The 15,213-nt window shown below is 42.0% G+C and overlaps 1 protein-coding gene across 2 annotated transcripts in view; it reads right to left on the bottom strand.

Moving 5' to 3' along the window:
* Positions 1-15,213, bottom strand: part of LOC148864707 (hyperosmolality-gated Ca2+ permeable channel 1.8-like) — a 66,051-nt gene that overhangs the window by 21,881 nt on the left and 28,957 nt on the right. The gene's annotated exons all lie outside the window — the stretch shown is intronic.

Here is a 15,213-nt window from a genome sequence, read left to right as displayed (position 1 = left end):
GAACAAAGAACAACTTCAAGCCAAAACCGTTTGGGAACATTCATATGAAGTAGTAGACCTCGAGCCACTTCAAGGAGATGTCGGTTCTTCCGTTCGGCCACACCATTTTGTTGTGGTGTGCGGGCACAAGAGCTACGGTGAAGGGAACCATGCGAAGCAAAAAATTCCGTCAGGTCACTATGAAAAAATTATTTTGCATTATCTGATTGGAAAATTTGGATTTCAGCTTGAAATTGAGTGAAGACCATCCGCTGAAAATCTTGAATGATTTTTGGCACTTCTTCCCTGGTTCGCATGGGGTATACCCACGTAAATCTAGAATAATCATCAATGAGGGTAATGAAATACTTATAACCACTCTCAGATGGTAAAGTAACAGGGCCCCACACATCAGAATGAACAATGTGAAATGGAGATTCAGATTTACTATGTCTTTGAAGAAAATGAGTTCTATAATGTTTACTCAACTGACACGTTTGACAAGAAAAGTCAGAGACAGACATTGACTTAAACAGTTCTGGGAATACAACTTTCAAAGACTCAAAAGACAAATGACCAAGACGACAATGCCATAAATAGACTTTTTTCTTATAGGACTGACTCATAGAGTCTGTAACATGAAGACCAGCCTTATTCTCCAGCATGTAAAGTCCATCAGCCATACGACCCCTACCAATCGTCCTCCCCGATGCCAAATCCTGAATCACACAATGAGAAGGGAAAAAAGTCACTGAGCAATTCAAGGAATTAGTAACACTACTAACAGAGAACAAATTAATGGGAAAGTTTGGAACATGAAGAACATCAGAGAGGGTAAGGCCAAGAGGAAGAGTATGATCCATCGGCTAGTCTCACCTTGTCTCTTCCAGAAAGAGGGTGATAGGTTCGAAAGTAAGAGGACGTACCAGTCATACGTTTTGATGCTCCAGAATCAATGATCCATGGAGAGGCATGGGTGTGAGAAGCAACATGGAAAGCAGTGGCAGGGTTACCTGACGTAGATGCAAATGAGGTTGAGGGAGGAGTATCCATCTGACAAATTGCTCTACCATAGAGCTCTAAATGGTCACGGAAGGAATTCATAATGTCCTCCCTCGAGTCAGGTCCAGTGAGATGTGTCTGAGTCACAGTAGAAATGGTAGGCTGATGCTCCCGGGTAGCCATGTTGGCCATGTGATGTTTCTTTGTATTTTGCTGCCCGTACTTCTTATTCACCTCTGAACTATGCTTCTTAGTCAGATCTTGAGCCCATTTTGGTTTCCCATGAAGATCCCAATAGGTATCTTTGGTGTGTCGGGGTTTCTGGCAATGAGTGCACCACAATTTTTCCTTATCTTCTGTTTTTTTCTAGAGATCTCCTTTCCGGGAAGAAGATCCCCCACCAGTAGATACACCCCCTTTTGCAACTAACACAACAGCATCCCCACCAGGGTTGTTCATCAATTTTTTTCTGCTTTCTTTCGATTGTACAAGAGCATAGACGTCCTGAACAGAAGGAAGATCCTTAGAGCTGAGAATCTGAACTCTGATAGATTCATACATAGGATTCAGACCATGTAAGAATGCAAACACCCTTTGCTGGGAGACAATCTGTTTGTACTTCTTAGCATCCTCATCACACTTCCAATCCACACTCTGGTAGTGATCCAACTCCTTCCAGGCAGATGTTAAGTCAGAGTAACAGACCGATAAACACCTCTCCCCCTGTCTACAAGTAGAAGATGCTGCCTGCAGTTGATAAATTTTGGCATAGTGTCTCAATTCTGAATATGTAGACTTTGCTTGTTCCCAAATTTCAATCGCAGTTTCAACCCACATGAAATTCTTCCTAATTTGAGGTTGCATGGAAACCAAGAGCTAGGACATAACAATATTGTTCTCCTGATTCCATCTATCATATTCAGCACTCCCGGAGGATGGTTCTTTATCCTCCCATTAATGTAGCCTATCTTCCCTCTTGCAGTGATGTATAACTTGATCCCTCTTGACCACTCTAGGTAATTTAAACCATCAAGAGGGACAACAGCCATATGAAAGGACAGGTCACCCCCACCCATTCCATTCGGCATTGAGGAAACTCCAGATGAGGTTGAATCTTCACTACTCATGATTCCTGGTTTAAAAAAAAAAAACAAAGGAGTACTTCCGTACACGGCTATTATAGAAACAGGTCCTTCTGACCTATGGAACAGGTCTGTATAACCTACGGTCTTGTAGGAATCCAAGAAGAGAACACTGCAGTTGCAGTACACAATCAGGTCTGTATGACCTACAGTTGTATAACCTATGGTCTTGTAGGAATCCAAGAAGAGAACACTGCAGTTGCAGTACACAATCAGGTCTGTATGACCTACAGTTGTATAGATGTCATATGACCCTCCAACAGAATAGAAAAAACAGGTGAAGATCACCACACCCCTAATCGGCAGGTCTGGTAGCCGAACAGTCAATGACTGAGATCAATACAAAAATCTGTTTTAGGACATCAACAGTCCATCGAAGGGGTAAAGGACTACAAAACAAAGTTGAATACAACTACTTTGTTAAAAAAAACATAGTTCCTCAATAGTCCATCAATCAGCTGAACAGTCAATCAATAAACAACCAATCCGTAGGGCAGCCGAACAGTAAATGAACAGTACCTCTTTTAACTTCAGATGATAGCCTCTCTGTAAGACAAAAACTCCCTCTACAAACCTCAGATGATAGCCTCTCTACAGTCGAATCGACAATGAATACCACTTCTGGGCTGGAAGAAGAAAAGTCTCTACAACTTCTGGGTCAAACTGAATACAACTGATTAGCAGTTCGATGGATACAGCCTTGGGAGATGAAAGGACTATCTACTACTGTTTGCTTGACACCACCCTTCAGGCCTGGACGACTTGCTCTGATACCATGTTGAGCAAGAGCGAGAGCAAGTGAGAGACAAGAGGAGAGAAGAGAGGGAGAGAGGAGAGGAGTGCCGAGAGGACTGAAAGCCCCTATTGAACTTAGGGGGCGAAAGAATGATCTATTATTATCTATACTAGTACAGCCGAACAATGTAATCAAAGAGGAAATTACAACAGTACCCTTATGATACTAAACCTGAATACATAAACATAGACAATACATAAACATAAACAACTGACAACAGGTATAAAGGCCAAGTGTGACTTGCTGCAAGGGATAATATGACTCGAATGGTGGTCATTTTGGCTACCGGGGCAAAGGTCTCCAAGTAATCTATATCATAAGTCTGGGTGAAACCTTTTGCAACTAACCGAGCTTTATACCACTCAATGGATCCATCTGCATTGTGCTTCACGGTAAATACCCATCTGCAGCCAACTGGTTTCTTTCCTTTGGGCAGATCAACTAGCTCCCAGGTGTTATTCTTCAACAAGGCATCCATCTCAACCTGCATTGCATCTTTCCATTCCGGGACGGATAAGGCTTCTTGCATTGTTCTTGGAATAGGGACATTGGCAACGGAACTAAAGTAGGACACGTAGGTAGGAGATAAGCGATCATAGGATAAAAACTGGGAAATACAGTGGGCTGTAGATGTGGAACAATGTTGTTTCCCTTTACGGATGCCAATCAGAAGGTCAAGGTCATCTGTAGGAGGTGAAATGGCAACAATAGAGGAAGTCTCTGTGGGCCCTAGGACTGTAATACCTGGACTTGGATCTGCAGATGAGATTGGAGCTGGCCTGGACTGCTGATGACCGGGATCAACCTGCCTGCATCGCCTACGATAGACCCTCAACTCCTGATCCCTCTAACCACCCTCACCATTGCAGCTCTCATCACCCAATGGAATAGGTAAAGGAACTGCCCCACTCTCACTGCTCTCCCCTTGAAGAAAAGGACTCAAACCCCCACTCTCACTACTCTCCCGTGGAAGAAAAGGACCCAAACCCCCACTCTCACTGCTCTCCCCCTAAGGAGAAACCCGAGGATAATAGGGTGTCTCCTCAAAGAAAGTGACATCCATGGAGACAAACTTCCTCCCTTAGACAGGATCATAGCAGCAATAACCCTTTTGAGTTTGTGCATAACCAAGGAAAATGCATTTGGAGGCCTTGGGATCGAACTTGGAGTGATGGGGTCCGAGAAGCTGAACAAAGTAGGTACAACCAAATGTTTTAAGGGGAATAGAAAACAACTCCTCACTTGGGTATAGAAGGGAAAAAGGAGATCTCATATCAAGGACCCGGGAAGGAACCCGATTAATAAGATATACCACCGTGAGGATAGCATCACCCTAGAAGCGAATAGAGACATTGGAGATAAATATAAGACTTCTAGCCACCTCCAAGATGTGCCTATTCTTCCTTTCTGCAACTCTATTCTGCTGAGGTGTATGAGGGCAAGAGCTCTGGTGTATAACCCCATGATTAAGAAGGTAAGATGCCAATGGTTTAGCAAAGTATTCATTTGTGTTATCGGATCTAAGAACTTTGATCTTGGCATCAAATTGGGTTAGGATCATTTGGTGAAAGTTTTGGGCCAGGGCAGGAACCTCATCTCGTGAACGCATGAGATAAACCCAAGAAAAACGAGTATGGTCATCAACAAATAACAAGAAATATCTATACCCACCCATGGAAGGGATGTGATAAGGCCCCTAAACATCAGTGTGCACAATATCAAAAGAATTATTACTCCTTTTATTACTCAATAAATAAGACTTTCTACAATGTTTAGCAAACTCACAACTTTCACACTACAACTGAGACAACTCAATAGACTCAAATAAAGTAGGAAACAGACTCTTTAGAGACCGAAAAGACAAATGACCCAATCGGTTATGCCAAAGCATAACCGAACTCACACTCTGAGAAACAAAAGACATCTTCTCTACTAACTCTTCCTGACGAGACCTCTCCCCGAATAGATAAATCTCATTCGTCTCACGGCCAGTCTCAATCACCTTCTTCGTCTCCAAGTCCTGAAAAACACATCGGTTAGGGAAGAAGGTTACTGAGCAGTTCATATGCTTGGTAATACTACTGACTGAAAGAAGATTAGTATCAAGCTTAGGAACGTGCAAAACAGATGACAGGGAGATAGTATCTGATAACTTGATGTGACCCTTCCCAGAAATAGGGACCAGGGAGCCATCAGCAATAAATACTTTATTCCTACCCAAAGACAAATGGTAAGTGGTAAACAATGAAGGTAAGCTAGTCATGTGGTCGGATGCACCTAAATCTATTACCCAACAAGGTTCAATAGTACTTGGAGCTGAGGCATGGTAGGCTGAAGCTCGAGTCCCTAAATGTGCAAAGGCAGATGTGGCAGGAGCTGATGGTGGTTGCGGTGGCTGAGCTGAACTTCCAACTTCCTTTTCTAACTGTATTAGGGCAGCCGAACTGCAGCTAGGGTCTCTAAAGGTGTTCCTCTTGTGCCAGACGAGGATGCTGAATCAGTGTTCACGGCCACATGAGCATTGCCCTTCTTGCTTCTCAACTTTGCCGAAACCAAGTGAGGATGCAGTTTCTAACATATTTCTTTTGTATGTTTGGGTTTCTTACAATGTTAACATACCACATCCTTTTTGTCTTCCTTCCTCCTGTCCTTATCTGAATCACCCCCTGATTTGGGTTTAACAGCTACAAAGGCTGGTGTGAGAGGCTGAGGTTGCATCATAACTTTCCTTCTGGTCTCTTCTCTATGTACTAAGGAGTATGCCTGAGAGAGAGTCACACTGTCTCTAGTCAAAATCTCTTGCCGCACAATATCACACTCTGAATTTAGGCTCGCCAGAAACTCAAACACCTGGTTTGTCTCAACCAGCTTTCTATATATCTGTGCATCTTTGGGACTCTCCCACTCAAGAGTCTCTAAGTGATCAATCTCACGCCACAGAGACTGCAAGGTAGAGAAGTATACTACAATTGGTTTCTCTCCTTGTTTAAGGTTTTCCACTTCACATTTCAACTCATATGCTCTGGCAACATTAAGGGGTTGGGAATAAGTTTTTTTCATAACATCCCATATCTCCTTAGTTGCCTTTGCCCACAATTTATTTTGGCTAATATGAGGCTGCATAGAATTACACAGCCATGTCATAACCAAGTAGTTTTCTTGGATCCACTTGGTATACGTAGGGTCTCCCTTGGGGGGTTCTTTCACATCTCCCAAGAGGTACCCTAATTTACATCTTCCCCCAATAGCCATCACGACTGATTGGGCCCATTCCAAATAGTTTGATCCATCAAACTTTACGGTTGTAATCTGACCGCCTGTCTCAGAAACACTACCATAACTGTTGTTCCCAAAACTGCCTTCTGCCTGATTTTTAAACTCCATCTCGGTCAAGTCTCAAAAACAGCACTTGGACTACCAATCACAATCAAAACAGTGTAGGACCAATCTGTATTCACAGTGTATGTGCACAAAACAGGTATAAATCTGATCTGAAACCAACTAGCAAACACAACAACAGCAGTCCGAACAATTCTCACCCCTTAAGAGAGTTCGAAAACCCCAAAAAGATCTGAAAAATCAGCTTAGAAGCAGGTCTGATATGCTTGGCAGAATTAGGGTTTTAATCAGTCCTTAAAGAAAACATTTCAGTTGCACATTCCAATCAATACCATACAGATAGACTTGTAGTAGGGTTAATATGAAACCCTAAAAGCTTATCAATGCTAACAAAAACTTGAGGACAGCTCCAGGTAAATCGCAAGGTTCAGTCTAACATTAGGGCTTGCCGCAAGCTTATTAGGGTTTGCCGCAAGATCACTTTCAAACCCTAGAGTAGGAGAAAAGAACCTTAAGGCAGTTCAGCCCAATAGTAGGGTTTGCTGTAAAACCCTAGAGAATAGAAGGGACAAAACCCTAGAATGGTTCGGCCGCCCTTTCCAGATAGGTCCAACCTATCCTCTCTGATAGTACTTCTCTTAGAAAATAGATAACTTACAAGAAAAAACTGTTCGCTGCCTTCCAAGGTTACCCGAACCCTAGTCTTCTCTTATTCTTCCTGATCACCAACACTCTGCAACTGTGACAAGTCTTCAACAGCTGCTAAATCCTCTGGCGATCCCCAAGAATCAATCCATGAACTCCACTTTCTCAACTTCTAGTCCTAAGGGATTCTCATGTGGTCAGCTGGACTAGACTCACATGAGAAACCCTAACCTTGCTCTGATACCAAATAGATGTTCAAGACTGCTATCAGCCTTGAACCCTAATAGATTTCAGGTTCGAAAAGGAGAAAAAGTTATAGAGGAGAGAGGAGAAAGAGTAGAGACAGAGAGCGGTAGAACACAAGAATTGAAAGGAATGACAGAATCTAAAAATGTTCTACCACCGCCACTTCTATTTAGTATTTATAGGTTATGCTAGTTACATGAAAGGACAAATCTGCCCTTGGTATTTACATAACACATAAAACAATATAAAACTGAAATATAAATAACAACTGGAATAACAGATTGACCATCAACTAACCCTAGGATGACTAGGGCACATTCTACCCTACGGACAGAGTGGGACCACAGCTGTGGGGCCCACATCAGTGTTCTCTACAACTTCATAAGGGAAAAATTGGAAAAAAGAGAAATTTGCATCCCTTATGTCAACTCCAAGGAACAACTCGCTGATGTCCTCACAAAAGGGCTTCCATACTCGCGGCACAATGGGTTATGTGACAAGCTGGGCATGATACACATATTCAGCCCAACTTGAGGGGGAGTGTTGTGAGGATTATTTAATTGTTATTTTATAGTTGCTGTTAGTGGGTTGTCAGCTTAAGATGCTCTCAGACAATTAGTTTCTTTCTTTCTTATTAGTTTGTTTCTAGGGAGTGCCACCAGGGGCATACTTGTAATCTCCCATTCCTTTTATATTAAGTTAATATAAATAACTAAACTGGTGGCGGCCAGAAGTAGTTGGTTTTTTTGTCTCTCAATCATATCTTCCTCTTCTCTTTCTCTCTCTCGTCTCTCTCTCTCTCCATGAATGATTACAAGAGGAAAATTCTGCTCCCCAGAAAGCTGTGAATCACATTTTAAGTGCAATGCAGGAACCAGGTGGTGTCTCTAGATTGGGAGACCTGGGTGAATCCAAGAAAATGCCTCATGCAATATCTTCTCTTAGCAGCCTGCCTGATAATGTGAATTATATTTTCTTCTGTAATGGGAATTTAAGCAGCAATGGGTTAGGGTCTTATGCATTTGTTGGCTTGTCTAATGACCATTCTTTCCAGGCTGCTACAGGAGGGAGGTCTCAGTTGAACGGATCTGTGCTGGGTATGGAGCTGAGAGCTATTTAGGCTGCTGTTTTGTTTGCCTCGAGGAGCAATTACAAAAATATTATCTCTTTTTGGACTCTTTAATAGCTGTAAACATTTTGAATTCCAGAGGTGATGGTGTACTCCTGAACTGTGGCATTTGGTGGACCACAAAATCCTTTTGTCTTTAAATATTTTTGTTATTTTTAAGTTCACTCCTAGATCTAGGAATACGTTGGCCCGTGAAACAGTTAAGAGGGCTAAAACTTTAATGAGGAGGCGTTCTGGTTGGCTTCTCCTCCTTTTTTGAGGACTCTGTTACCTGTTTTTCTATTGGAATGGCAATTTTCTTTTCTATTAAAAAAAAAGAGTTCTTAGTGAAATGTTTCTCTGCATCCAGACCATGCAGATGACCCAATACTAACCATTATACAACTAAAAATTTGACAATAATAGAAGCCCATAAGAGCCTACAAGAGCATGTAGGCATCAATATTACACCTTACCTGTTCAAAAAAATGCAACTATCATGGAACTTAAACAGAAAAACGAAACACTCCAGACCCGGAGGAAAAAATAACAAACAAAAAAGTAGCACCTCAATGGAATAGCCACAAAACAATGGCATTTCCAAGACCCGAGGCAACCCCTTTTTCCCCTTCCTTTACACATTTCCTATTTGATAGAGCATCCTTTAGCCTGATGTTGAGGCACTGATATAGGACAAGTAACACACACTGGTAATTGGAACCCATCTCAAGATTAATGATTAAGACAAGTGTTGATTTGGGCAACCCAATCCCATCCAAAGAAGGTGTTTTCATAAATGCAAATGTAATTTAGCGATTGTATACTCTGGACCATTTAGGTGCAGGGGATTCCACTAGAGTAGAAATGCTGGCTATATTACAGGGGCTCAGTCTGGATAAATCCATAAATTTTAAGAATATTCCGATAAAAGAAGACTCAAGTGGTAATAGGATGGTTGAAGAATGGGGATATAGGTGCTTGGCGATTTAGATATGCCCTGAGAGAGAGAAAATCTCTGGTTACAGAATTGAGATGCTCTTTCTCTTGGACTCCTAGGTCAAAAGAAAAGGAAGGCTGATGGGTCAGCCAAGCTTGAAGTTAACAGAAGTGAAATGCTTTGGGGAATCATAAACCAAATGTAAAGGGCTCTATGTTGTAATGGTAAGAAGGTTAGCTCTCTTAGCGGGGTGATGCTTTGCATTCTACATATTTGCTATGTCCTTGATTAATAAATGATGTCAGTTACTGCTCAGGAAAAAACACTAGGCTGGTAATTGAATAATAACTGTTTCATTAACTGATGATATTATCCCTGCAACTATCATTCTCAAACATGAACTGTTCTACCAACTTATCATACAAATCTCTTGTGATCCCCATGTCAAGGTCTAGGAGATCAACTATTATAGATTATGAAGGTGCTTGTTTACAATGAATTGACCTCTTAGCTCTGATAATGACATTTCAGAGGTCCAAGTCTGAGATTTCAGAATGCTTCTTAGTAACTAAGAGGTTCATCATACTCTTAACGTGCTATGAGGTGTTTTATGAATTTTTTTGTTCCAAAACTTTTCCCTGCTCACATTTTCTTATGAAAAAAATGCTTATGTTTTACTTCTTACCCAAAACCCTACCTTCTCAGACATGAAAAGATGATCGTGAGTAGGGCCAGGCCAGGCATCTGGCTTGCCAATATAAAAACAAGAAGTCCTCCTCCTCCTCCTCTTTTTCAGGTTTATGCCTTCTCATGCTTAGGAGGCCTATGCCTCCTGCATTCTAAACTACACCTCACACCTCCAAGTAGTGGAATGCCTCGTGTCATGCCTTCGTGTTTTAAAACTTTGGTCTAAATTGGAAATTTGATTTATTAGGGGCTATGAAATGCAAGAAACCATTAATCTCTTGGATTCTTTTTTTATAAATAACTTTAAATTTTATTAAACCTTAAGGTAATAAAATTTTACAAGCTTTCCTCATGCTATCTCTCTATAAAACAACAAAAGAAAATTACATTTGAGCCCAAAACAAATGAGTTCTATTCACCCCTTGCTTGGCCAAAGCATCTACCATCCCATTTGCTAATGTCCTCAGCCATTGTATCCTCAAGTTCATATTCCTAGTAAACCATTTAATTTTTTTTTTCATTTCACTCCAATAGAACCCAATTATTGAAGGGAAGAGAGATCCATCATATATGGATGGCTGAACCCTGCAAGAAGGTAGGGCGAATTTTCGAAAATTTCTCTCTCCCATGTGGGAATCACATTCCCTGTATTTAGAAAATTTGCATTTTTCAATGATCAATTTTGAACCAAGAACCGAACCAGATCTGAACCAAAATAGTAGGAGAGGGATATACCCTATTCGAATAAACAATATCTTCCAATGAAGGTGTTCACGCCCAATGAAGGATCCAAAGACTGCTCCCACTGAAGATGACACAGTGCAGCGTGGAGCAGAATCAGTAGTGTTCTTCCAAAGAACCAAATACTTCACCAAGAATTCGCTGGAGGGTGAGTGAGCACGACTCCCAATCAGTTTTTCACCAAAATTGATATCAAGAATGCTTCTTGATCGCTCCTACAACAATGGAGATCGAACTAGCTGTGGCGGCAACTGGAGGAAAAACGTAGGGAGAAGATGGCACAATCACACTGTTGCTGTCTTCTCTCTGGGTGCTCTGAGATCTGATCTCTGAGATTTTTGGGATGGGCTGAATGGTTCGCCCCCTCCTCCTTTTATAGGCTTAAAGAGAGCTCCTAATCTCATTAGGAGTTTCCTAATCAAAATCTGTATTTGGATAAGAAGTCCTCTTTAAGATATAAGGATAAGTCCTTATCTTATCTGCAGATTAGATCAACTCTCTCCTAATCTCATTAGGAGGTTTCCAAATCCAAATTCAGATCTGGACACTCTGAGTGGATAGGGTAAGATCCTATGTATTGATCCAATCCCAGATCCGCCCCTCTTTTAATTAGTCCAACTAAACCAGTTCAAAATGGGCTTCAGGCCCAATAAGTCTAAGTGCTCATTAACCTTCCAAATTGCTTCCCAGTTGGGCTTCTTTGTATGGCGTGGGACCCAAACATTGATCTACACATCAGGCACATGGGTTCAGCCCAGCCTCTGTTACAAGGCCTGGCCGAATTCACTGAAAAGACAGTGAACCCCCTGAAGCCCATCACATGGGCTCCTAATGGGCCCAACACTTACACTAAGTGGTCTTTGGGCCAAGCCACCTTATAAAAACCCAGGGACTGTGGGCAGATGCAAGATTAGCCCATCAAGTATTACCCTCAATGGTCTTACACTTAACCTCTCAGCCCATAATGATCAACACTGACCAACAAGAGACGACCATTTGCAAACATTTTGAAACCATTATATATATATATATATATATATATATAGATATTGCAATACAAATTTCAACGATTGAAATCGGCTGCCAGCAGTCTTGGTTTCCATCAAAGAGAGTGCATCCCCGATCATTACCTTTGTCCGACAAAATGGCTGATCCCGTCACTATGATTACCCACTCAGATGAATTCTCGGACTGTCCCAACATACCCGACCCCCGCTAAGGATCTTACTAATTGGCATATCAAAGACAGCCCAGTCCAACACCTAGTGCAGTATCATAATCGAGTCTAGGGGTCAGGTGTAACTTGCCAGTTCTGCCCACTAATCACCAAGGTCCAGGGCAATACTGAAAATCTGATCCGGTTCAGGGTTTCAAGTAAACCTACACAACATGTACCTTGGGTCTTACCATGGAAGCTGAGACAGGCCACCCCACCACTTGGCGGCACATCAGTGTCAGCCTTAGCAAGATAAATCTCCCCAGACTTATCCAACGGTTGTGAACATTCTAAACTAACACGAGTCTCTTAAGTGTCCAGTTTAAGGATATTACACAGAAACACACCACTATAACATGAATCAAATATGTACTTTATTAATTTATAATAAATGTCATAATGTACATCAATCTAATTGGAGCTAAGGGCATACACTGTCTAACAGCTCCCACTTGCACTTAGGTCCAATCTGGTATAAGCCGAAGTCCCATGCTTTCCACGTGTTTCTTAAACACTTTCTGTGTGAATGGCTTAGCCAATGGGTTTGCTACATTCTCCGTTGACGCTACCTTCTGAATCAGGACGTCCCCTCTCGATGTGCTTCGACTTCGAGTGGGCTCGTAGCTCCTTAGCCTGAGTGATAGCTCCATTGTTTTCACACAACAACGAGATGGGTGATGTGTTGGACGGAACTATTCCCAATTCGTGAACGAACTTTTTCATCCACACGGCTTCTTTGGTAGCTTCACTTGCAGCAATGTATTCGGCTTCGGTTGTGGAATCTGTCGTGGACCCCTGTTTGTTGTTTTTCCAGCAAACAACACATGATCCTATCGTTAAAACATACCCAGATGTAGACTTTCTATCATCTGGATCCGACTGAAAATCGGCATCAGTATACCCTTGTATCTGTAGTGAACTACCATCGAATACCAGACAAAACTCTTTTGTCCTTCGAAGGTACTTAGGAATATTCTTCACAACAGTCCAGTGCTCCTGCCCTGGATTGGCCTGGAATCTGCTTACCACACTCACTTCCTGAGCAATGTCAGGACGAGTGCACAGCATGGCATACATGATGCTCCCTATGGCTGGGGCATAGGGAACATCCTTCATGCCCTCAATCTCCTCAAAAGTCTTGAGAGACATCTTCTTGGAGAGAGTGACTCCGTGCCTGAAAGGAACATTTCCCTTCTTGGAGTTCTCCATGCTGTATCTTTTGGCTATTTTGTCAATGTAAGCAGATTGGAATAATCCTATTATTCTCTTCGATCTATCAAAATAGAATTGAAGACCTAGTATATAGGAGGCTTCTCCAAGGTCTTTCATGGAGAATTGCTGTGAAAGCCATACTTTCACCGTAGTCAATATTCCTACATCATTCCCAATGAGTAGAATGTCGTCTACATACAGAACCAGAAACGTAACCTTGTCCCCACTAGACTTCTTGTAAACATAGGGCTCATCCGGATTCTGCTCAAAGTCAAACCTTTTGACAGTAGAGTCAAATCAGATGTTCAAACTCCTAGAAGCTTTTTTAAGTCCATATATGGATCTATTTAATTTACATACCATGTGTTCCTGACCCGCAACTATGAAACCTTGCAGTTGCTGCATATAGATATCTTCGTTAAGATCTCCATTCAAGAACACAGTTTTGACATCCATTTGCCAAATCTCGTAGTCATGGTATGCTGCTACAGCTACCAGGATCCTAATGGATTTAAGCATAGCCACGGGCGAAAAGGTTTCCTCATAATCGATGCCCTCTTTCTGAGTATACCCTTTCGCCACCAAACGAGCTTTGTAGGTCTCAACCTTACCACCGGAGCCCTTCTTCCTCTTATAATTCCATTTGCAACCAATTATTTTTACCCCGGGGGGCGGATCTACCAGAGTCCAGACTCCATTGGTCTCCATTGAGTCCATCTCAGCTCTCATGGCATCTACCCACTTCAAGGAATCTATGTCCAACATAGCTTCCACATAAGTCACGGGATCCTCCTCACTATTCATAGCTTCCACCAGGTAACTATCCTGGTCATATCCAAAACAGACTAGTGGCCTGGATACCCAGGAAGATCTTCTAGGTTAGTCAATACCTAGAACCTGTGGGACACCTCCCACTACTCCTGAGCTCTCCTCTTCAACAACAACTTCCTAACGATGATTGTTCAAGATATAGTCATCCTCCAAGAAATGGGCACTCCGACTACAGAACACCTTTTGTTCTCCTAGGTCATAGAATAGGTAACCCACAGACCCTTTGGAGTAGCTTACGAATAGGCAACTGCTGGTCTTGCATTCCAATTTGTTCGCACTCGTTCTTTTAACGTGTATTGGACAACCCCAAATCTTCAAGTGTCTGACACTTGGTTTCTTTCCGGTCCAAAGTTCATATGGAGTATTCGGAACTGATTTGGCTGGAACCCGATTCAACGCATATATCACAGTCTCTAATGCGTATCCCCAAAAGGATGTGGGTAACTCTGAGTGTACGAGAAGTGACCGGACCGTATCCAATAAGGTCATGTTCCTCCTCTCTAAACCACCGTTAAGCTATGGTGTAGCAGGAGGAGCTAACTGTGATACTATCCCATTGACCTTCAAGTAATCCCTGAATTCGTCAGAGAGATACTCGCCACCTCGATCCGATCGAGGGGTCTTAATTTCTCTCCCTAACTGTTTCTCGACCTCTTATCTGAACCCCTTGAACTTTTCAAAGGATTCGGACTTGTGTCTCATTAGGTACACGTAACCATACCGAGAATAATCATCGGTGAATGTAATGAAATACACGTGCAGGTTACGAGTCCTAACACTCAGGGGACGACATATATCACTATGTATAAGGTCAAGCGTGCCTGTACATCTTTCAGGCTTACCGTTAAATGGTCGTTTCGTCATCTTACCCTGAAGGCAAGGCTCACAAGTGGGAGGATCTTCAACAGTTAGAAAATCCAAAGGATCATCCTTTACCAACCTTGTGATACAATCAATACTGATATGGCCAAGTCGGTAATGCCACAGGCACATGAGATTAACTATATCACGGATTCTTTTCTTGGGGATATCAGCCGATGTAGTTTTGGCTATGTTAGTTTCTAAAGGATAGAGAACATAGAGACCATTCTCAAGTTCTCTGTATGCGATTAATCTGTTGTTTCTCTTAATAGTAATCGTATTACTAAAAAAGACAGAATATCCATCCGCACAATTTTGAAACAAAAATTAAATTTCTTCTCAAATTTTGTACATAAAGACGATCTTTCAGTACAATTGATTCTTCTCTAAAAATTAGTTCTACGGTTCCTATGGCCGTAGCTGCAACACTTGCAGAAGTCCCCAAGTAAAGTGTCACATCTCCTTCACTCA

Source organism: Nelumbo lutea, chromosome 3 (genome assembly GCF_056320005.1).
Source record: "Nelumbo lutea isolate HS-2025 chromosome 3, American lotus-T2T, whole genome shotgun sequence".
Lineage (NCBI taxonomy): Eukaryota > Viridiplantae > Streptophyta > Magnoliopsida > Proteales > Nelumbonaceae > Nelumbo > Nelumbo lutea.
This window is presented reverse-complemented; position numbering and strand designations above follow the sequence as displayed.